This window comes from Apodemus sylvaticus, chromosome 2 (assembly GCF_947179515.1).
Source record: "Apodemus sylvaticus chromosome 2, mApoSyl1.1, whole genome shotgun sequence".
Taxonomy (NCBI): domain Eukaryota; kingdom Metazoa; phylum Chordata; class Mammalia; order Rodentia; family Muridae; genus Apodemus; species Apodemus sylvaticus.
In genome coordinates, this window is record NC_067473.1 from 175,304,728 (window position 1) to 175,329,708 (window position 24,981).

Below are 24,981 nucleotides of genomic sequence, written 5' to 3' on the forward strand. Positions count from 1 at the left end.
AAATTGCAAAAATGATAATTTAGATAAGGAAAAAAGTACTTTGACATTCTAAAAGAATTAATAAAAGGTACTTGAAAAATAAAAATTAAATTTTAAAAATTAAGATGGAAAGCAATAAGAAAGATATCCAGTGTCTACCTTCCACATGTGTATGCACCAAGTGTGCTCACACAGACACACAAGTGCACACACACAGGATGGATAATTTTATATGACAAATAATTAAATGCTGACATATAAGTGCAGAAGACTTCCATTCAAAGTGGCAATCCCCTTTATTTTACTTCTTAATGGCAGTGAAGAGAAATGTTTTCTTGATGGTAGGGAGATCTGTTGCCATCACGCTAACCGAGTAAATCACCATCACAGTCGCCCTGGTGCTAGCTGACTTAGATTATACTTTCAGCAAATTTGTTTGACATGTGCGTCACTGATTTATGACTGAATCAAAAACTCCCCAGTTCCTACAAGTTTGGAAGAATGGTTATTTATTAGCTCTCTGTTCCTCAGGATTCAGACGATCCTCAGCTGGCACAGCTTGTCTGTTTCACCAGAGGTGAGACCTCAACTGCAAGAAGTTCTTGCTGGGAGATGGAAATCACCCATGGCTGTCACCTCAGCATCCTCATCTCCTGTCCTGGCTGGGCATCCCCACAGTGAAGCTCTAGGTAAGAAAGTTTCCATCTTAAATCCCAGTGAATGACTTCCTCCTTGCTGCCAGCTGTCACAAGCCCTTGCCTGAATGGAGGGTGAGCAGCGAGTCCTCCCGCCTGGATGTGGCCGGGCTAACTGTCTTAGTGCACTTATCGTTGGGAAGAAAGATAGGTCGGCCACCATCTAAGTTTAATTCATGATGGAAGAAGACCAGTCTGCAATGCAGAACATTCAACGAGACAACCGGACTGACCTCTTCAAAACACTGGCTTTGTGAAAGACAGAAAGAGTGGGGGACGTTCTAGATCTGTCCAACAGAACCTCCAGTGATAACAGGAACAAACTGTATTTGTACAATCAGCATCCACTAGCCACATGTGGACAGTGAGTACTCAAAACGTGGCTGGTGGGACTGATGAACAGTTTCCATTTCACTACATTCCAATACACGGATATGTAAATGGTCCCAAATGACCAAGGGTACCAACAACAGTAAGGACTAAGGAGGCCTGTCCTGGAGAGACCATGAATAAATGCTGATGTGTTTGCCAGGGGAAGACTCAGCCTAACTGGAACCAATACAAAAAGAGCAATCTTCATATGACTGAGGGATTCTAAAATGGCCTACTAGCTAATGCCTGGAACTCAAACCCCACAGTGATGATGTCAAGCAAGGTTCCTGTTCTTAGGAAGCGTATAGTGAAGAGATGTGAGTCTGCAGTTTACTACCCCATACCAAAGGCAAAGGGAGAGTATGTACACATGTGTGTACGCTGGGGGTTAGGGGGGACATGCAAATTTGCTGCGATTGTTGTTGTGGTGTGTTTTGTGTTGTCTGAGACTGGATCTTGCTATGTAGCCCTAGCTGACTTGAAACCTAAAACTCACTATGTGGCCCAGGCTGACCTCAAACTCACAGCAATTCTCCTGACTCAGCCTCCTAAATACAGGTAAGCCACCACACCTGGCCAAACATGAGGAATCTGTATAAAACTGTACTGTTCAGCCTTTCAGACATCAAGACAATTAAGATACAAACAAATCACTCTCTTCCCTGTGCTATACTGACAGTACTTTCTATGTAAACTGCATTATCAAAATTAGGTTATTCTTTAATGTTTCCTGATTCAGTATTGTATATCACTTGGGCTTACTTTCAGATTTTATAAGAACCAACATAGACCACACATTAAAAACGCCCCAATAAATATATTTTAACTGACTGATTTTTAAGGGACCATCTGCTATGCTAGTTCAAGCGGCAAGTGTTATTACTACCTGCCAACCAAAGCTATCTCAGGCGTGGGAGCAGCAAGCATCTACACTGACATAATTTTGACCTGAGTCAACATAATCTGATTTTTAGAGAATAAAAAAAAATATATCAGAATAGCCACCTACTGTATTTAATATTTACCTATTAAGAAGAATAGAATCATCTACAAATTAAGTCTTATATATAAGAAATGGTTTTAGGCTTTTTGAAACCTTGTTGTGTTTCCATGGTAACATGATGGTAGTCAGGGCCACAGGTTAGCTCAGTGTTAGGGAACTTGCCTTGGGTGAGTCAGGACCTGGGCTGAACAACCAAAACTGAAAGGGAGGGGAAAAAAAAGCACAATAAAAAATATTGCTGGAGATTTCTGTTCTTGGCTTACACTGTGTTTTAAATTAGGGGAGATTTGTTTTGATTTTTAGATTTGCTTTTCCTAAGAAGATAGGTCATGGTCGTATTTGGATAGAAAACAGAATTGAGTCTGTCTGGATGAGCTGCCTGGGTTCACACACTAAGCCAGCCATCGAGGTTGATTTCCTAAGGCCAAAGAATACAATACAATAGGAGGTACATCGGGTCATTTCCAAGCTAAACATAGAAACTGGCCTGACCAGAGGAGGCAGAGATCGACTTTTGCCTTAGTGGCCTAGTGCAGATCTTTGGACTGGAGATACAGTGAGGAGCAGAAGCAACAAGCCAGGCAGTGTGCCCACACCCCTGCTCCAGGCTGCGCTGGCTTCTTAGGTGTTACCTGCTCCCAGAGGAAAGCCCCAGGGTCCTTAAACAAGTGTGCTGCATTGCTTTCAACTAGGAAAACAGAAAGCAAGGGGCTCTCAGGAAGGTGCATGTGTGCAGCGTGCAGTACCAGCCTTTCTAGCCCACTTCAGAACTGCAGGAGATTCCAGTGCGGCCCTTCCCTGTCATAAATCAGTATAGGACCCAGAGGTAAAAGGAAAAGAATCCATATGTACCTTTACATATATCCTCCACTCACTTCTATTCCCTATAACTTCATCAAAGCACATAAAAGTTGCCTCCTGAAGTAGCTCTTCTTTTACTGCTGTGAAAAATAGGACTGATTGTATCTCCTTCCTAACATGTTCGCCATGGAATCTGCCTGACACAGGAGTAAATAAAATACTGTATCAGGAAAGTTAGAAGGAGCTGGATGAGAGAGCAAGAGACAATGTGCTCAAGTCCTCAGTCGATAGATAAACCCACTCAGGTCCTGCAAAGTCGTACACAAAGAAAACTAAGAGCCATCCCAGGAGGAAGGAACATGCCAGGTAAAAGCTATCAGAACATTGAAGGATCTCACATAAACTATAAAACCACCTTGCCTCTCTATGACTCTAAGACTATAGATATATAGATCACATATATAGATATAGATATAGATAGATATAGATATAGATATAGATCCTATAGATATTATCTGGACTTGCTAAACCTTCTAGTCTAGCATGATGTCAATAGGTACAGGTGCTCGTGACCAAGCCTGGTAATCTGAGAGCCAACAGCCACAATTTATCCTCTGACCTCCATATCTGCATAGCAGATTTGTGTGCACATGTGCACATGCTTGTGCGTGCAGCGAAAAATAAATATGTAATGGATTTTTAAACGTCTGCATGAATCGATATCTGAGCCCTATTTATCATCTCCTCTCAGTCAGTGCCCATGTCTGGTGATGATAGTAATTCTAAGAAGCTAGATCCGGAGTCAAGGGTTCAGTTTCAACAATGTTATCCAAACCCTGACCTCCCCCTCCTTCCAGCTGCCATCGAAGTGAGAACCTCAGGTCTCATGCTTTGCAGGGAGTGAGGGACTGTTAGAAGATGACCAATTATGTTTTTAGAGGCTGTATCTATACCTACTGCAACTCCACATTGTCAACGGCAAACATGCCAGACTCCATCAACAGCGGATGCTAATCCCTTTCCATTAAACTGTACTGAGGAGCTGGACAGATGGTTGCTCTTCAGAGGACCAGAACTCCTTTCCCACCTCGGGTGTCTTACAAACCCCTGTAAGTCAGGCTCTAGGGGGATCATGCACTTTCCCCTGGCTACCACAAGTACCTACATACATGTGGGCAGATATACACACAAGCACACACACACAAACATACACTCACACACTCAAGCACAGAGGTACACACACAAAAATGAAACTATATATACATATATGTATGTATGTATGTATGTATGTATAAAGTCTCTTTCTACAAACCAAGGCTAAACTCTATTTATGATACCTATAGGTTTGAACCAACTTAAGGACCCTTTCAAGTTCTGGGTCCACCACCAACCTAAAGTTCACAAGTGCGATGGTTAGATTTTACTGCAGTCTCTATAGAGTACAGAGTCACCTGAGAAGGAATTCTCCATGAGGAACTGTCTAGAGTAGTAGCTTGGCCTCTGAGCATGTCTGTGGGGGATTTCCCTAACCTGGTTAACTGAGATAGCCAGGCCCACCTTGAGTATGGGCCACACCATTTCCTGTCCTGGGTGCTGAACCAAAGGAAAAGGACAGAACCAGCTGAAAGCCGCCATGTGAATCCATTGCTCCAGTTCCTGCTGCCTTGACATCCTCCCCAGTGACGGGCAGTAAACTGCAATTATAAGCCAAATAAACCCCTGTCCCTTAAATGGCTTTTGTCAGAGTATTTTATCATAGTAACATAAAAATTAAGATACCAAGGAAATTGGGGTACGTGGGGGGAGATAAGGCTAATTTGCGCATTTTTTTTCCAATTTGCAAGTCGAGTGCTTATCAGCCAAACTTTCTCTAAGTAGAGGATGTCAAAAGGCTACTTCCATGAAATACAACAAACCTCTTCCAAATAGCAACAGACACCTCAGTGTGCCACTTCGCTTCATAAGCGATCGGAATACCAGCTGTGGCTGCATTTAAAGCCGTGTGCATCAATGCACAGATGGATCCACAGTTGCACTGACTCATGTGCCGGCTCTAAACTTGACACTCTGCCCACACAGGTCTTACATGGGTCACGTGCTTAGAAGGGTGGGAAAAGCAGTCCTTTCCTGGGGAGACAGAAAGGAGACAAGGGGAAGTCTGGGAAAGAGAAGAGTGTTCAGCACGTAAAGCGCTGCTGAGCAAACCTGACAACCCCGGTTCAGATCCCCAGAACCCACGTAAGAGCCAGATACATACGCCATCCCAGCATGCCCCAAGGGGAGAAGGGGATGGAACAGCTGGAAGCTCACAAGCCAGCTAGCCTGGCACACTGAGCCAGAGAAGCCCGCCTCAAACAAAGTGGAAGGTGGGACTTTACCCAAGGATGTCCTCTGACCTGATGAGGAGTGTGTCATGGTATCCCCACTTGGGGAGTGAGAAAGGAGGTATAAGAAATGGCTCTCCTGCTTTGGAGTCATGCTCTACAGAAGAGCAGGCTGAAACGATTAGAATTCTGGAAGACTTTCCGGAAGTCTGTAAGGAGGTCAAAGAGACAGAAAGGTTTCCCATAAGGCAAAGCGTTTTACTCTTAGTTGGTCATCTGTGTGTAGAAAAGCCTCCAGAGAGAAATGAGCATTCTTCAGTAGTTACTGCAGTATAAATAAACACATAAATACATACATAAATGCCAGGCTTGCCATCCTTAGAGGATGGGAGAAGCTGGAAGATCTGGAGTTCAAGGCCAATCTCTAACACATAATGAGTCCCAGGTCAGCCTAAGCGACAGGAGACCCATCTCAAAATATCAAAGGGGACATATAGCTAAGCATGGAAACAGACCTTTGTCCCCAAGGCTGAAGTACATAAAATATAAACTTATAGGGTCATTTAAATGTGTCTTCAACTAATTCACTAAAAAGCCCAAAACTACCGTCACTATCAACAGGAATCCATTAGATTCTGTAAGTGTTCTCATTGTTCTAATTTTAAACATGAGGCCTCACATTTCAAACTTTCCATAAATGCTATACATCAGTAAAATATCTATCTCTGGCATTTAAATAGATATGGTGATGACCACAATGGTAATTGTGATGAAGTGATGAGGATGATGAAGAGGAGGAGGAGGATGCTGATGATGTTGATGCAGGAGAACACTTACTCAAGCCAACAGTCTACATAGGCCTGGTAGGCAATGGTGGGGAAGAGAAACGCATGAGTTCCTCTGATATCCACTCAAAAATAATATTTCATATGTGGTTAAAGAAGAAAAAAGGACTGGCATATAATATTATACCTGCCAATGAACTAGGTATTGTGGTTTATGTCTATTACTCTAGTACTCAGGAGGCTGAGGCAGGAAGTGTGTCATGAGTTCAAGACTAGCCTAGGCTCTACAGCAAGTAGTAAGCCAACCAGGATTACATAAGCCATCAAAAATAAAATTATATATATGTAGATAGCTCTATAGATATATATGTTAAAAGCACATGTGTGTATACACATGCACATATATACATATCTGTGTGTATATATGCATGTATGTACATGTATGTATGAATAACTGTGTGTGCATGTACATGTATGTGTGTGTATCTATATGATGTGCCTGCTAACAAGTCTACCAAACAGGAGGAAAATGAGATACAATTGGAACCACAGACCTCAGTCTGACCTGTTCCACACACGCAGTCTATAGGAACAGAAAAAGAAGTGTTACTGAGGTGTGTTTGCCTATGGGATTTTATGCCAAAGGAAACTTTTTTATTCTTTTCTGTCATAAAATGTATGTTCATGCTTGATGTTCTAAATTATACTGGGCTGCATGCAGAACAAAGACAAATAAAAAGGACAGCATGAAATAAATCCTTCTCTAGACGGTAGTTACTAACCACAAGTCACAAAAACTTATGCGACCCACCTATTCCCTCCAGCTCTGTTTCTGGGTTCAGTGATAAGTACCGCACCTTGCCAATACATTAAAATGAAGCCACTGGTGCCTAGCATCCAATATGTTGGAACTGTGGCATCTATTGTAGTGAGGGAGTAAAAATGGTAGGATCCCAGGTCTCTCCTTCAAGACTGTCTCTCCATCAAAGCTCTTAGTTGTCAATTTTAAGTTCCCTGAAAAGTTTTTTGGTATAGTCTCCCCAAGCAAAAATAGTTTCAAGTGGGAAGGAAGTGTTACAGAATCAACGCTCCACAGAGAGCCTGTTTTTGAAAACCTTCGTGGACTTTTTAATTTTATTTTTTCGGCTGGAAAACTCCAAACTTACGAATGGAGTTTTCACTCCATTTTGAGCAGTGTAAAGACATGGTAAATTAGAATCACGTTACTCTCTCCCTTCACTACTGAGAACTGATTGACATAGAAATCAAGATTTCTACACTATTGAAGCAGAAAGGTCCAGCGCCCATTCATAAGTTCTAAAGTAACTCCTGAGCAGCTTGTGAGCAGGCAACAATGAAGAAACCCTAAGAGGAGGGACACTCAGGGACAGCCGCTGGAAAAGTCACACAAAGCTCCACCCACCCCTGGCACAGGAGAATGTCACCACAAAAGGTAGGTTCTCTACATTTTGTTATAGACTTGCCAGCTGTTTAGTTAATGAAGAAAAACCATGAGTTTTTCAGTGTTTCCTGATTGCCTGAGCACACGCCTGGACACGGGAACACAGGTGCCCTCCTACCAACCCAGGTGGCAGGACACAGGAGCACAGGTGCCCTCCTCCCTGCCCAGGTGACAGGCGAATGCTAAACACCATGGACACCTGTTGCTGGAAATCACCCTAAGGTGGTAACAGGAAGCTTGACACCACAGTGACAAAAGACACAGGGAATTTCGAATATTGAAATTTTCCCATGTTTAGACACTGTTGGCTCCTCCCGAAAAGGACCCAAATCACTTCTAGGCCATTTTAGTCAGACTTCCCCTTCATCAGCACGCTATAATGCAGGTGAAATGACATGGGCATGCAAAAGAACATTTTAAAAAAAAGTTGTTCATTAGTAGTAGTAGAGAATGATTCTCTAACAAATGTCCAAAGTCTTTTATATTTAAAAACACTTTAAACAAAGAATATTTTTAAAAATATAACCCCTCTCCTTTTGCATATATTCCCAAACCAAATCTAATCTCTCTCCTTATAATACATGAAAACCCGCCTCTATGTTCTTCAACCCATCTACTGTAATACAAGGACTATGTTGTATTATGCGATGTTACCCCAAGAACAACAGAGGTTCTTCTATTGACTGTTCTTGGCTGTGTAAACTGATGTGCAGGTAACAATAGCACATAAACCTATCCAGCCAGGTGCATGCTACAGGTCCTTCCATACCATCAGCACAAAATAGCAACCCCACTCTGTAAGTGCTATCAGCAGACTCTCATGCACACAAACGCGGAGGCTGGGGGAATGGGCAAGAGAAGCACTCTCTGATCCCTTTCAAAGGACCTGAGTTCAGTTCCCAGCACCCATGCCATGTGGTTCACAACTCACCATAACTCCAGTTCCCTCTTCTGTGACATACACACACAAAGAGACACAAATACATGTAAGTAAAAATTTAAGAATAATATAAAAGCCACATTTGGGATAGACATACATATAAATACATATGTAAGGAAAGAACCAATAAGTAATAAATAATAAGTGTTACTTTTGGCAACATATTTAGAATTTTTCTGAATCATGTAAACTAGTATAAAAGTTATTAATCAACTGAAAGTTTATACACATATGGGATGACACTAATATTTGTGAATATTAAAATAAATGTTTCTTTAAAATACATCATATCTGAAGAAGCAAAACTAAGTTTAAGACATAACTAGCAGATGCATTTGGGCTTTATAATAATCACTTTGGAATTGGTCCACATGACCCAGGATCATCACGGCTGACTTGCTCCCCAAACAATGGGCATCCCGAAATAGTAACCACATCTTCATCCCTTTGTCAGATGCTCATACCAGAGAAGATGATTACAGAGCAAAACAAACTGAATTCAGGGCAAAAATTTCCTAGGATTTCTAAGCAAAGCCACGCTTTATCATTTTTTGCACTGAGGCATGTTTTATTCTTAGCTGCTGAACAATATCCAAGATGGTTGCCATGCTATCATTATTTGCAATGCGATGGTTATTTGCAATACTGTGGTTATTTGCAATGCTATTATTATTTGCAATTTTCACATTTTAATTGAGCTTTATTGACCATAAAAACTTTGATTAGGAATCACCTAAGAAGTGGAAGAGAGTGAATAGTTCATGCTCCAAACAGAACAGTGCGGAAAGGGTCATTAGAAGTTGAAGAAGGAGCCAGGTAATGGCATGCACACCTTTAATCCCAGTACTCAGGAGGCAGAGGCCGGTGGATTGCTATGTCTGAGGTTAGCCTAGTGTACAGAGTAAGTTCTATGACAGCCAGGGTTACAGAGAGAACCCCTGTCTCAAAAAACAAACAAAAACAAAAGCAAAAATGTTGGTGGGAGAGAGAACACAATTCACACTTAAAATATTGATAATTTCCATGGAGCTTGGTTAAAAACAAATCACTAAAGCCTGCTTTTGAGGTTCTTTTTCTCTGGGCTGGCCCAAGCGGTCATCATAAAAATCTCACTGTCTTACTCCTAAGCTGGTTTCTATAGGAACTTGAATGCTATCTTCTGCTGACAGAGATGCACAGAAAAGGAGGGTAGGCGTTGAAAGAGCCTCCTCTTCATTAACTTCTTATCGAGAGTTCGGCTTCTGAGGGAGTCAGTTACGAGGCAATTTAAAACAATGATTTACTTACAAAACCTGTACATGCCAAATCGAGTGAGTGATCATAGCTCACACTTAAAAGAACGAACTGGAAAAACCAGGCATGCTTGCCTGAGGGCGTGTCCTCAGGGATGGATACATGGTCACTGTCACCTTAGTTAAACCTGTTCATGATGTTTCTCTTTAGGCTCAGCCAGAAGTGTCGACAGAATTATCTTTTTCCTTTTTCAGACTGTGAGCTGGAGGTATTAAGTGGTACAAATCTCAGGATAGGATATGCAAGACAAAAATGAGCACACTTGCCATTTAACAAACATACATGGACCTTCTAGAATACACAAAAGCAATACCCAATGCTTGTTTCTTGTTCAAAAAATAAAGGAAAAACAACAGATGTATAATAAAGGTCAGGAAAGACACACTGTCACTGGGCATGGTGACATGGGACTGTAATCCCAGCACCCAGAAAGTGGAGCAGGAGAAGAGGGGCTGAGCTATAACAGTGAGTTCTGGGCCAGCCAGGACTACTTACCCATACCTTATCTTAAAACACTAACTTTAAAAGGGGCCATTTCACTTACAGTACATGGCAGAAATAAATGCTATGGAATCCTGAAGAAACGCCCTAGGAGGAAGGAGGCAACAAGGAGAGGAAAGATGGGGCTGTCTGCAACAACAAAGTGGATTTCAAGTGCTTGTTTCGATTTATAGATGCTGATAAGACCTAGAAGAAACATGACAAGTGAGAAACTCTGTAAGGGAAGCCTACTGACGGCATCTGTGGTCAATACAGGCTGACACTTCTCAAAGTGGCTCCGGCAAAAGCGACTTGAAAGCAGATCAAAGTGAAGGGTTAAGACAGACAAAGAGATATTCCTGGGGGGGAAAAATGTCAAAAGTCAAGTTTTCAAGTGAAGGCAACAATATTTGGCATCTATAGGGTGTCAGACAAGAGAGATGAGAACAGAGACACGGCCTTCTAGTGAGGAAGGAATTCTCCCTAAAGCTTAATGAATTCTGAAACTAACTCACTATAAGGGATTATTTGTGGCCGAATCGAAAGCCCATTTCAAACTATGGAAAAGGTGAAAAAGAAAAAAACCACCCTATATATAATCTCATCATGAACTCAAAAGAAACTTCAGAACTAAAAGGTGAGATGGATCACCAGGGGAAGGTGTCTGTCACCAGCCTGGTGACCTGGTGGCCCAAGATCCACCTAGTGGAAAACTGACTCCCATAAGTTGTCCTCTGACTTCTATGTCAGTGACGCACACAAGCGCACACTAATAAATGTACTTTTAAAAAGAGAAAGGAATTTATACAATCTGCAGAACAATGGATAGAACTGGAAACAGTAAACAAATTAAGTCAACCTCAAGAAGGCAAATGCCATGTTTCCTGCCATTTGTGAATTCTTGGTTATATAGAAGCCATGGATGTATATATCACATGCAAATAGAAGTAAAACTGTCTAAGGGGCTGGGGCAGGGGCTGGAAGGTACGGGTGTGGCTGGTGTGGAAGAGAACAGGGTCCAAGCACGTAAGGAAACATCTGTAGGCCATGCACTGCTGTGCTCTGTGTAGTGAACAGACACCAAGGATACAGTTATTATTTGTTTAACTCTCTTTTTTTTTAAGCTTAAGAAATGAATTAGTGCAAATGCGTCTGGACAGCATCCTAGAGTCTATGGAAACACAAACTCGAGTGTCACCTGACAGTGACTCTCCTTTTCACTTCTAGGCATTAAGCCACTGACTAGAAGAGTAAGTTACACTCGAGCAGGAGGTTCAAAATCTGAAAGAAGGAAGGTTGGAGACGCATAACAACGTCGTAGGCTGCATCGCCCTTGCAAGTTCCCCTCCAGACAGTCTCGGAAAGAAACTAAGCGATTATTCACATTCCCCTACCAAGCTCTGTTCGCAGGGAGATCGAGGATTAGAATCGCCAGCGTCAGCCAGAAGCATCTATTCACTGAACACACATGCAAAAAGTCTGGGCAGGGGCTGTGCACCCAGCATTGTGCCCTGACACAAAGAGATAGGTTAGAGAGGATGGGAGGAAAGAACACGAGGAAATAAACCACGAATTGTAACTCAGTAACAATCTAAGGAGGACAGGGCCGCCTAGCCCAAAGCGGAGTGAGCAATGTCTTCTGGAAAAGTGATCTTCAAGCCAAGTCGAAGGCGTAGAGTTCCTACACAGGAGATGATGAGATTAGTAAAAAAAAAAAACAAAAAACAAAAACAAAAACAAAGTCAAAGCAGAGGGAACAGCTTATGCAAAGTCATGGGAAAACGAGGCTAAGTGTGTTCAGGAAGCTGAAGTTATTGTGGGATGCATGGGCTGAAGGGTAAAAGAGAAATGATAAACCAGCAAACTACGGCTGCGCAGCACAAGCGTGAGGCGATTGGCAGGAATGTGGAGCAGCGGCGGCACACGGTCTGTAGGCTGCGCTGGCAGAAGAGTCGATGGGATCTGGTGACCGCTTACTCACTTCACAGGAGGGAACAAATGATGGGTGAAGGAAGGGGCCGGGTCGAGGAAACCCACACACCTGATGGTGTTATTTGAGGAATGGCATCTTTGTATAGAGGGACAGAGCGAAAGGAGAGAGGAACCAGGCTGGGCAAACGGGCAAGACTTTACTTGGGGTAACGTGATGCGCAGCGGCCTGTCCTATATTCAGACCCTGTAAGAAATGGAGGGTCAGCTCTGGTCTGAAATGGAGGCGGGAGGAATCATGCATAACAGATAAGAAACTGAGTCAGTGCTTTGATTAAAACAATGTGGGTCTGAGGTCTTCTTAAAAGGCCATGAGACAAAGAATGCTACTTGAGATAAGTAAAGAATTCTAGAAATGCCTCAATGTGTCCATGCTTAGATAATGCACAAATTCATTAACTGAGCTAAAAAAATAAAATGTCTCCCTCCAGCCACCCACTGTGGCAGTACCAAGGGGTGGTGGGAGAACTTCCTGGGGCAGAGTTTCATTCCCCTGTGCTCTTAGATACCCATTCTCTCCAAGGAGCTTCTGAAATAACATCTAAGCATAGATGGATAAGAAGGGTAGATGGGAGCCAGCGACCGGAAGCTCTCAGCGAGCCACCGGAAGAGAGCGCTGCCTTTGAACAGGGTAAAGATAGTTACATCATACCTAAGTCCAGCGGACAGATCTGGAAGTCCCGGCAACTCTAAACAATAGCAATTCAACAGAGAGCTGACAACGAAAACTGGTGCAGGTAGGAGACAGGAGCCGACATAGCAGGCCTTGTGAATGACTAATTCCAGAGAAGCAAGTTCAAGGAGACAGGTCTGGGCTCCTTGGGAAGCTGGGAGCATGGTGGGACTAACACAGGAACATGAAGAAAACAGTCCATTCCAGAAGAGCAAGGTGTCATCCAGGCGACATCAGGGGCTTCCTGTACACTCAGACTTATTCTCATGAAAGAGAAGGACCATTTTAAACCAACTCTGATAACAACAGACAGAGCCTCAAATGTTTTAATTATATTCAGATATAATAATCATCTTGATTATCAAGAACTCTATTGTCTATACCTGAAAACCAGAGGCAACTCTCAGGCCATAGAACTGCAGTCACCGTCAGAGGATGAGGAAAAGAATAGAGACACTGATGTCTTGTGGTAAAGATATACACAGTTACAAGTCTCAGCTGGAAGGGAGGCAGGCTGAGTACTTATGCACAACTCAGAAATCCCTTCAAGGAATACTGAAGAGATCAGAAGGTCTTAGTGGTGGGAAGAGAGCCGTGGCAGGATAGGGACACATAAAAATTCTGGGTACAAATGCTTATAAGAAGAGTGATTCAAAGCCACCTAACTGTCTGTCATAGACGGTGCCCATTTTATCAGAGCAGCAAATGACCTCAGCGTGTTATCCTGACAGAGCACCTGAAATGCAGCAAATGCCTGCAAAGAAGAAAGCTGTGTGTCTATGCATTAGCCAGACCACACGAACAGGGAGGCCAATCAGAAGTCCTAAGTGCCTGCCTCCCACACAGCTTTATCTCAAAGGCAATAAAATCTGATTGGAAATCCTTAAGTGTATTTATTAATCCTCTGTAAATGAAAAGAGCACTTCTTCATCGTATTTGGGTGACTGAGCGGTTGTCAGAGGCATTTGCTGTAGATGAGAGGCAAAGGAACGAGAAGACGCGGGCCATCTCTCCCAGGACTGCGCACATGACCTATTGTCTGTTTGTTTGTTCTACTTGGGCTTGTTTCTTTTCGTTTTATCTTATTTTATTGTTACTTTTCCCTTTCCTTCTCCCTCTCTCTCTCTTTTTCCTCCCTCTTCCTTTGAAAGATGCCAGTTTGTTTCCTAAGGAGAAACAAGAAAGTATGTGGGTGAGAAGGTTGGTATTATCTGGCAGGAGTTGGGGAGGGGGAAATATAGTCAGAATAGGAAAATATAATCAGTATAAGGGAAAAGTCTGGTTTTGATTTAAAATAAATAAATAAAAATATAAGTCTTCAAAAAATAATCACTTTAACTCACTATCAATTCATCAGTTAATTTTTTAAAAAAGATTCTACAGTAACGGTGTGAGACGCAAAAGACTAAGTAGACTGAGGAATGAGAATTCCACTGTCCCTTGCAACAGAGATGCCAATATGGCATGGGTTTGGCGCCTGTAGAGATGCTCTCCAGAACCACCTCACCCTTCTCTCCTTTCCAGCCTCAACTGGCAAGCCTAACTCCTGAATCTGACAGTGAGGACTGGAACTCTCCAGCTAGGTGCACAAAGCTTGAGAAATTAGGTCACAGGGTTACCACAGGGAGTCCGACCATCTGTCTGGCAACTTTGTATGACTTCCGCCTCCCTGTGATACTGTGTTCAATGCCCAGTAGGCAAGATAAGAGAAAGGTTAGCTGAGCTTTCTGTGACAGAGACAAAAAATAGGCACGCAAAACAACTCCGGCACCTCTTTCCAGTCACTGCCAACATACCAATCAATAAGTCAATATATGCTCATTTAGAATCTCTAGGCAGAGAAGTGGGTTTTTTTTTTTTAAGTTCCTTGGCAAATGTTATCCAATCTATACTTACAGACAAGAGATTAAAAAGAATAGTCGATCCTACTACCAAACAATTAAGCTTTCTGCAATGCAAATAAAAAGGCTTTTGAAGCAGATAGCTGTGAATCTTTCATTCATATAGCAGCTAGCTAGAAGCACACATGAGCCAAAGGCATTGTGAGGATCTTTTCAATGGTTTGTAATTTGAGAGGTGTGTCAGAAAGGTTTGACTCCAGGGAAGCAGGGAGGCGGCCACCTCTTTCTTCTTTCTTGCAAAAGGCATTTTACAAGTTTGCAATTCGTGCGGGCCACATTGAAGTAAACTCCCATGCAAGTTTCAAGATAATCTACTTTTCCCTATCCCTAAAAGTTCTACACTTTTCCAACCAGCCTGAAATCTCTGGCATGGCTTCACCTTAGGAATAAAGGCTTCTTTGTTCCTGAGTTTTCCAGGAGAAATTTGAATGCTGTATAGAAAAGCAACAGCAGAACACTTGTCTCCTCTGATAATAAACTAGCTTAACAGTTGAAGGTCTTATGTGCTTGCTCTTACAAGAATAATGGCATGCAGATATTTTCCCCGAAGATCTTCAGGAACAAATACTCCCTGTAAGGTTATTGTAAATCTGCACATCTAGAAAAATCAAACACTGGTATTTAGATATGCGGCAAGGGAAAAAAATGTGGATATCAATAAAGGAGAAAAAGGGAGATGTCAGGAAAAGGTGAAGCTTTATTTTCGATGATGTTGATCGTTTACCTGGATAGTAATTCTAAAAAGGTAAAAAACAAAAACAAAACAAAACAAAAACAAAAAACAAAAACAAACAAAAATCCACACCTTAAAAAAAAAACAATTAGTCAAAGGTTCTTTCTCTGCACCAGGCTCATGTCAAACTCACAGCTATCCTTCTGCCTCATCGTCCCAAATTCTGAGACTGTAAGGATTCACCATCATTCCTACAGCTTCTTTCATGGTTTCCGTGCTTCCTCAAATTCTGTCTCGAGCCAGACATGGCGGTACATACTCACAATCTGAGCACTTGAAAGGTGGAGCTTGGAGAGTGAAGAGTTCAAAGTCATCCTCCACTGCATCACAAACTCAAAGCCAGCTACAGGACACCTTGAGAAGCTTCTGCCACTACAAGTTAGGTAACATGGGACAAAAACCTTGTCTGTCTTCTTCCTTACACAGCCTGACCATTTAGTGAATCTACGTGCTGATTTAATGTTTTCCTATAGATGCACGAATCTCATTAACCAAAAAAACCCATCTTCTATTAAATAAAGCTACATGAGTGAGCTGTAAGACCAAGAGATTACAGTGACTGAACTAAACCAATGAGCCCACCAAACCAAGCTAATCGTCAATCCAGCATATGCCAGACAAGCACATCACAGAAAATGCTGCCGGCAAGGTGTGACACACACCAGACAAGCACAACACCCCTATAACAGACAAAAGAGCCCACAGGAACAGGAGTGCTCCAGATGCAGTTTATACAATTCAGTCTACGAGGGAGAACTAGAATGCTGCTTTATTACCATGGCTGTCACTCTGTGAGGTACTAAGTCAATCATTCTTTCTACTTAAAACACACACACATATACATGCACATACATGTATGGGCACACATGTGTATACACATATGCACACACATATACACACACAGGCATGCACACACATGCATACATGTGTACACACAAATGTGCAAGCATGCACACACATGTTGAACATACACATGAACACACAGATACATACACATTCCTAGTTCTCTTGTACAATTCTGCTTTTTCAAATACTGTTTGGACAGTGAGATGGCTCATTGAGTAAAAGTATTAGCTGCCAAACCTGACCACCTCACTTCCATCCCTAGAATCCACAGAATGGAAGGAAAGAACTGATTCCTACAAGTTGTTCTCTGATCTCCACACAGGGGCAACGGCATGCATTCATACACAGACAAGATAAATAAACAAATAAAGATAAATACATGTAAAAATATCATCCATACCACAGGGTTATACAATAGTGGGATAGTGGGTACCAGTTGAAAACAAAAGCCACAGCAGGCCAGGTATGGTAAAGCACACCTTTATTGCCAGCATTCCATAGCAGAGGTAGGTGATTCTCTGGACCTGTGAATTCAAGGCCAGCCTGGACTATATATCGAGCTCCAGGCCAGCTATACTCTGCCTCAAGAAAACAAACAAACAACAACAACAAAAAGAACCAACTAATGAAATTACTGGATATCATAGTCATGAACTCAAAAATCTGTAAGAGACTTGCATAAGATCCAGCCCACCAAACACCCAGCACAGATGGGAAGGCTTCCAGCCTTTCTGAAGACATTTTATCTGAGAGCTTCTAGGAGAGAGAGCATCCTTTGCAGTGTGTGGCCGCTGGTAGGTTTCCCATAATCCAGGGGCTAATCCCTCGCCCATACACATATGGGCAACAGCAACTAGACTTAGCAGGGTTTTTTTTTTTTTTTTTAAGGTAAAGAGGGGACATAAAGTTGGGAGGAGGCAACTTCTTAAGAGAAGCTGGAAGGGAGAAATGGGGCGTAAGACCATATTTCTTTGCATACATATATGAACCTCTCACAATGAAAGAAAAATTAATATTGGAAAAACATTAACAGGAGTAGTTAGAAAGCTAGGTGGTGCTGAAAGGGTCACAGCTAAAAGCCTTTAAAACGGTGTCCCAGCTGAAGTCGTCCTGCGGATCTAAAGAGTTAGACTGTGTCCGCAAGCCTCTGTAGAAACCCTGGACTCTGCTGGTCACTGAACAGGGCAGAAAGAGCTGCAGCCTTGGATTAGTTAACCTGAAAAACGTCACCCCAGATTCACATGCACACGCTCAGAGACTCACACAAGGCAACCCCAGCTCCCAGGGAAAAGAATCCTTTGCTCGTAAAACCGCAGATGCAATCAGCGTCCACACTGACTCAAAGTCAAGGTTATTACTTTGAAATAGCAAGATGTTAAGTTTTCCAAGGACATCTATGCCCATGCTTGGAACTAAAAGCCCTGTTGTTTTGTCTTTATTTACTAAATAAATATTTAATATAGTCTTATATCAAATAACGTACCATTTCTTACAACATATAATCAAAGTGCTCAGACACAGCAAGGACATAAAGATAGGCTAAAAATGGATTTGGGCTCTTACACCTCCATCTACCAGATTCTGCAGCTATTAAAAACAATGAATTCATGAAATTCTTAGGCAAATGGATGGAACTAGAAAGTGTCATCCTGAGCGAGGTAACCCAGTCACAAAAGAACACACATGGTATGCACTCACTAATAAGCGGATGTTAGCCCAAAAGCTCAAAATAAACAAGTTACAATTCACCCAGCACAGGAAGCTCAAGAAGAAGGAGGACTTAAGTGAGGGTGATTTGGTTCCTCTAAGAAAGGGAACAAAATACTCACAGGAACAATAAGGGAGAAAATGTGTGGAGACTGAAGTAAAGGTCACCCAGAGACTGCCCCACCTGGGGATTCATCCTATTAGCAGTCACCAAACCCCAATACTACTATGGACAACAAGAAGTGTATACCAAAAGGAGCATGTCATGGTTGTCTCTGGAGGGGCCCTGCCAGAGCCTTACAAATACAGAGGCAGATGCTAGCAACCAACTATTGGACTGGGCATGGGGTCCCCAATGGAGGAGCTGGAGGGTCGTCCGGAGGAGCTAAAGGGGTTTATAGTCCCATGGGATGAACAATGATTTCAGCCACCCAGACGCCCCAAGACTCCCAGGGACTGAACCATCAACCAAGGGGCACACATGGTTCCAGCCAAAAATGTGGCAGAGGAAGCCAAAAATGTGCCCTTATGGGGCATCAGTGGGAGGAATGGTCCTTGATCAGGTAAAGGCTCAACAGAGGCCACAACAAAGGGAAACTGAGGGGGGGAGGTAGGAGTGTGCTGGGTGGAGGGACATATACGTGGAGGCAGGGGGAGGAAGGAGGGGTTGGGGGTCTTAGGGGAGGGGGAAAATGAAGAAAGGTTTTACCATTGGCAATGTAAATGAAGACTATATTCAATAAAAAAAAGGTTTTACTCAATCATTCCCACTTGAATTACTGGTTCAGAATCTCATTTAAACTTATATTCCAAAATATAAGCAATAGATTGATTATATTGATGACCTTGAAGACCATAAAATAACACAAAATATGACTGATATCTATTGGATTAAATCACTCTGTATCTTTAGGTCTTCCATCCTTTGGTCCAATGAGAGCTGACAAAATCGGGTTTCAACTGTTCCATTAACTGTCCGGCTGAGAGAGAAAATAAAACTAACCACAGATAAGAGATACAGGGGTAGGGGACAAGCCCTGGAAGTAATTTAGATTGTCATTCTTCTTTGAAAAGCTTTTCCAATATGGTGGAGTATCCTCTGATTAAACAATCCCACTTGAGATGTATCTCAATTTAAATTCTAAAAATTTTTACAGTGATAAAGGACACCTATAGAAAGCATACACACACACACACACACACACAGAGAGAGAGAGAGAGAGAGAGAGAGAGAGAGAGAGAGAAAGAGAGAGAGCTTGATGGTGCAAACCTTGAATCTCAGCATTGGAAAGGCAGAGATGAACAGATCTCTGTGATTCCAGGCCAGCCTGGTTTTTACAAGTTCCAGGCCAGCCAAGGCTATGTAATGAGACTGTCTTGAATATACAAAAATCCATTCTGGTTAAAGTATCACTAATATATTTATGCTAGAGAGAATTTAACTTATTATTATAATGAGACTTTGCTGTTTTCAAAAGAACCCTCTTCCCACCCAAATAAGATGGCAGGAAATGAGAGCTTCAATCACGCCTTTGTTCCAAGCCTTCTTAGCTGCCTAAACATGACCTCGTCTGTCACAACCACCATGAATGTCTCCTTTATTCAGATGGCCCTCTTCATGGCCAAGGTCTCACCAAGCATGAGAAAGAGGTGAGGGGTAATAGACAAAGAGATCAAAGTTAGGAAGGTGACACTTTGACTGCAGTCAGCTGAGGGCTGGGGAAGGCTGCCAGAGGCGGGCGGGAGCTGACATCTGGGGAAGGTGTGGAATGGGAACCCACACGGTCAGCTATCAGCTACAAGATTTTTATAGGACTGCTTTCTCTGCAAGACCACAAACACGGCAAGGCTTAAGATAAAGATGGACTGTAAAAAGTACAAGGTGGTCAGATCAAAAGACACTGCGACTTCAAACTTTATCTGGGGAAGAACTGCAAAAAAATTAAAGAACCATAAAAAGAAACGTGATGTTCCAACCCAGCCGGTAATTTTCCAAAGACAGAAAATACACTAATGTACCAAAAAAACAAAAAAACAAAAAACCATGAATTCAATGATTCCTAAACTTCGGTAAAGTTACCTTGCCTTTTTTATCTTGTTACCTGTATGTGTTTATCTCATGTGTGTGTTTCTGTGCTTGTGTACACATATGTGACACAACATATATGTGGCGGTCAGAGGACACCTTGGGAGAGTCAGTTCTCTTCTTCTCCCAGGTGAGTCCCAGGGTTGAACTCAGGTCATCCATCAGCCTTGGTAACAAGCCCCTTTACCCACTGTGTTGTCTCGCCAGCCCCTTGTCTATTAGTCTTTAAACGCTGTTGTTCAAGGTTGGCTTCATACTCTATTTATTTAAAAGCAGACGTGACAACTAAGTAGTAGTCAGATACTGAGTTGAGGCAAATCCATGAGTTAACACATATAAAAATCTGCAGAGAGTCATTTTGCTTAATGAAAAAAAGCAACCCGATACCCATTCTCAGTCATAAACATCAGCCCGACTACTTTACGTAGTGAGTATCATGTGAAGACGTGACAGGAACTGGCCCAATGGCCAGATTTTTATCACAGAAAGAATTCCATTGCTTTTCAATTATTCAGGATCTAGCAAGCACCACAGAAGAGTTAAATGAAAGAATGACCAGCACAGTGGTCCCTCTTGACTACAAGGACCTTGGTGGGTAAAATGTGTTTGCTTGTGACTGTGTGTGTGTGTATGTGTGTGTGAAAGTATATATGAGTACATGTGTGAATGTTTGTAAGTGTATATGAGCATGTATGAGCATGTGAGTGTGTGTGTGTGTGTGTATGAAAGTATATATGAGTACATGTGTGAATGTTTGTAAGTGTATATGAGCATGTATGAGCATGTGAGTGTGTGTGTGTGTGTGTGAAAGTATATATATGAGTACATGTGTGGATGTTTGTAAGTGTATATGAGCATGTATGAGCATGTGAGTGTGTGTGTGTGTGTGAAAGTATATATGAGTACATGTGTGAATATTTGTAAGTGTCTATGAGCATGTATGAGCATGTGAGTGTGTGTGTGTGTGAAAGTATATATGAGTACATGTGTGAATGTTTGTAAGTGTATATGAGCATGTATGAGCATGTGAGTGTGTGTGTGTGTATGAAAGTATATATGAGTACATGTGTGAATGTTTGTAAGTGTATATGAGCATGTATGAGCATGTGAGTGTGTGTGTGTGTGTGTGAAAGTATATATATGAGTACATGTGTGGATGTTTGTAAGTGTATATGAGCATGTATGAGCATGTGAGTGTGTGTGTGTGTGTGAAAGTATATATGAGTACATGTGTGAATATTTGTAAGTGTCTATGAGCATGTATGAGCATGTGAGTGTGTGTGTGTGTGAAAGTATATATGAGTACATGTGTGAATGTTTGTAAGTGTATATGAGCATGTATGAGCATGTGAGTGTGTGTGTGTGTATGAAAGTATATATGAGTACATGTGTGAATGTTTGTAAGTGTCTATGAGCATGTATGAGCATGTGAGTGTGTGTGTGTGTATGAAAGTATATATGAGTACATGTGTGAATGTTTGTAAGTGTATATGAGCATGTATGAGCATGTGAGTGTGTGTGTGTGTGAAAGTATATATGAGTACATGTGTGAATGTTTGTAAGTGTATATGAGCATGTATGAGCATGTGAGTGTGTGTGTGTATGTGAAAGTATATATGAGTACATGTGTGAATGTTTGTAAGTGTATATGAGCATGTATGAGCATGTGAGTGTGTGTGTGTGTGTGTGGTCTGCCATAATTAAGTCTAAAGCACATGGGAATGGGGCTGGTGATTCCTCACATGAGCACGCAGAGCTGGGCATACTATTCCTGGGGACAGAACAGTGCACACTGATACACTGGGGAACTTAACCTTGCACATAGGACCGAACAGTCAAGTGCAGTCCGATCGGGCTGTCAGAAGCCACTTACTGAACTTCAAGGTGTCTAAGCCCCTCCTCCAACCTCCAAAGAAAACAGAGCAGATTTTAAATGTGACAGATTTTAAATGTGACTTGCAGTGCAGGTAAGTATTTTTCTCTAGCCTTACAAGTATATTTTCTTTTAAATTTCAAAAGTCAAGCCAGATAGCAGTGGTGCACGACTTTCATCCCAGCACTTGGGAGGCAAAGGCAGGTGGATCTCTGGTTCCAGGCCAGCGTGGTCTAGCCTATAGAGCAAGTTCCAAGATAGCCAGGAGTAGATAAATAAATTCTGTCTTGAAGCAAACAAACAAACAGTTAAGTGAGATGGCATGGTGGGAAAAGGCTCTTTCTGCAGCTGGATGACTTGAGTTCAGTTCCTGGAACACATGTGATAGGGAAGAACCAACTGCAGAAGTTGTCCTCTGATCTCCAAATACACACATATATACAAACAAGTACATGTAATTAAAACTGTTAAGGTGAGGCACGTAAAACCATGACATTCTACATCCCTCTAACTCTTTGTCAGCAGTGAATGGCAGGACCATTATAGAGAACTAGAATAATATATATTAAAAGTAATTGAGTAAAAGTAGTGGTGCATGTCTTTAATTCCAGCACTGGGGAGGCAGGAGGAGGATCTCTGAGTTCTGAGCTCATGGCCAGCCTGGTCGACGTAGCTTATTCCAGGATAGACAGGACTAAACAAAGAAACCCTGACTTGAAAAACAAAGCAAAGAAACACACATACATACACACACACACACACACACACACACACACACACACAATGTACATACACACACACAGTACTTTCAAAGAGACAGACAGACTCACAATTATTTCTCCTCACATCCTTATTCTAACCCCTAAGCTATTTTCAACTTCTTAATATCTAGAGAAAAATACTACAAACAATTACAATGTTACAAAATACAAATACTATAGTGATCCAGAAAAAGTACAGTGTTTAGTGACTGCAAGTGTATCCCAACATCAGAAACAGTATGTGGCTCCAACAGACCCACAGATAACTTCAAATGTGCACATATTTTGAGATTAGAGATCAGCCTAAGTGGTATTCTAATAGTCTGTATAACATTTTCAAAATAAAATCAAATACAATTCTTCTGTAAGAAACATTAAAATCCTTTTCTTTCCCTTTTAAGTATAAACTTCTGTTGATCATTATTTTTCCCTCAAGCTATTTTTTATTCTCTTCTATTAAAAAACATAATTTTCAACAATCAAAATCTGACCTCTTATCAAAAGCATAATTTATTTAATAAATATTCTTTGTGTACTTAGGTATAACTATCAGATTCTGTGAGAAAGTGTACATGGTTCAAAACTCTGGGCCGGCTGGAGCAGGGCCAAGTGCTCTTTGTCACCGGCTACATCCTTAAGTCAGTCTGCTGTTAATTGTAAGGATAGTCTGACATGAAACCCCCAGCTTCACTCTCTCAAGTACTGTGCAGCCCCTGAGGATGATGGGAATGAAGGAGCAGTCATCCATACAGGAAGGCAAGCTTCAGAAAGCCCTGTGATTAACAGAGATGACACAGAGCATTCTCCAACAGCTTTGATGGTCCTGTTCTTCCCTGCTACAATGTAATGAACAGTTTCACACTGCTGAATATAAAAAAAAAAAAAATGGAGCATAACTGGCTATCTAGTCTCCTGTCAGCTCTAGGTGTGAGAATGTTCACAGTTCCCACCACACCCCCATCACTATGACCAAGTCAAATTTATCTACCTCTTTGGCTCGCATGTCTTGGAGTAACCCAGGACACTCACTCTTGAACTCCACAGGTCACACAATGAACCACTTCTGAAGTCCTTGTCCACAGGAAGCCTCTCTTTTCCTACTATGCACTGGAAAAAAATACATATTTGTGTACACATACACATCATACATACACACTTTCTTTTTCTCCTTACCATCCTCCACAACAATTGCACCGAGTAAGCACTACTGTAGTTCCCACTCTGAGCGTGTATCTCATATGATGTCATGTGCCTAGTTAGATACACAGCTGAGACTCAGATCCTTGACTTCAAGAAATTCAGATTCAAAGCGAGCCAGGAAGAAACAGCAACCAAATATATCCAGTTCTCCCACTCTGTGTTTTGTTTTTCCTAATTGGCCAGTTTCCTCTTTAGCAGAACCTAATTCTTTATAAACACATTGCAACTCCTCACACATCTCTGTCAGTGGGATGTAGACCAGAAAACAAGAAGGAAACTGAAAATGATCTCCTAGATCTTCACTATGCCACCTAATGAGCCGTCTTCATGTAGCAGGTAAAGGCACTTCCTGGCAGGCCTGATGCCCCTAGTTCAATCCCCAGAAGTCAGATGGTGAGAAGAGAAAACTGGCTCTGACTTCCATATGCAAGTATTCCACCCCCCACGTACACAAACAAATGCATTAAATGTTAAAAAGGTAAAACTATATAAGGTACTCATTTTTTTAAAAATATGACACAAAATCATGAAATTGATAGATTTTCTTTATCAACACTTAAAACTCAGGAGCTCAGAGGATGTCTCTGTCAGTAAAGCCCTTGCCTTGAAATCAAGAGGACCCAAGTTCAGTCTGCAGGGCACAGAATACAAGGAAAAAAGAAAGTTAGGCCCTCAAGTGTGTACTTGTGTTCCCAGCACTGGGGAGACAGGGCCGGGAGGATCCAAGGAGTCCTTGGGGATCCACAGCTACCCATCCCAGTCTGCCTGTTGGGCTCTAGGCTAATGAGAGACCCTGTCTCAATAGGGATGGGCAAGGTTCTGAACATAAGAGCTTACGTCATGCTCTGGTCTCCACACACAAGCACATACACACACATATCTGAGGACACAGATACCCACATGCATGAACACACACAAATGCATTTACAAACTCTTAAGCATCTAGCTGGGTGTGGAGGATCACCATGAGTTTTAATCCAGCTTGCACTATTGTAGTGGGTTGGTATGATGCTGCTTGTATGCTAATGTTAAATACAAGATGTGGTCCCCCCCATAACACACACATACACACACACAC

The 24,981-nt window shown here is 42.0% G+C and overlaps 1 protein-coding gene across 2 annotated transcripts in view; it reads right to left on the minus strand.

Moving 5' to 3' along the window:
- Eps8 (epidermal growth factor receptor pathway substrate 8) overlaps window positions 1-24,981 on the minus strand; it is a 169,930-nt gene that overhangs the window by 138,684 nt on the left and 6,265 nt on the right. The window lies entirely within an intron of this gene.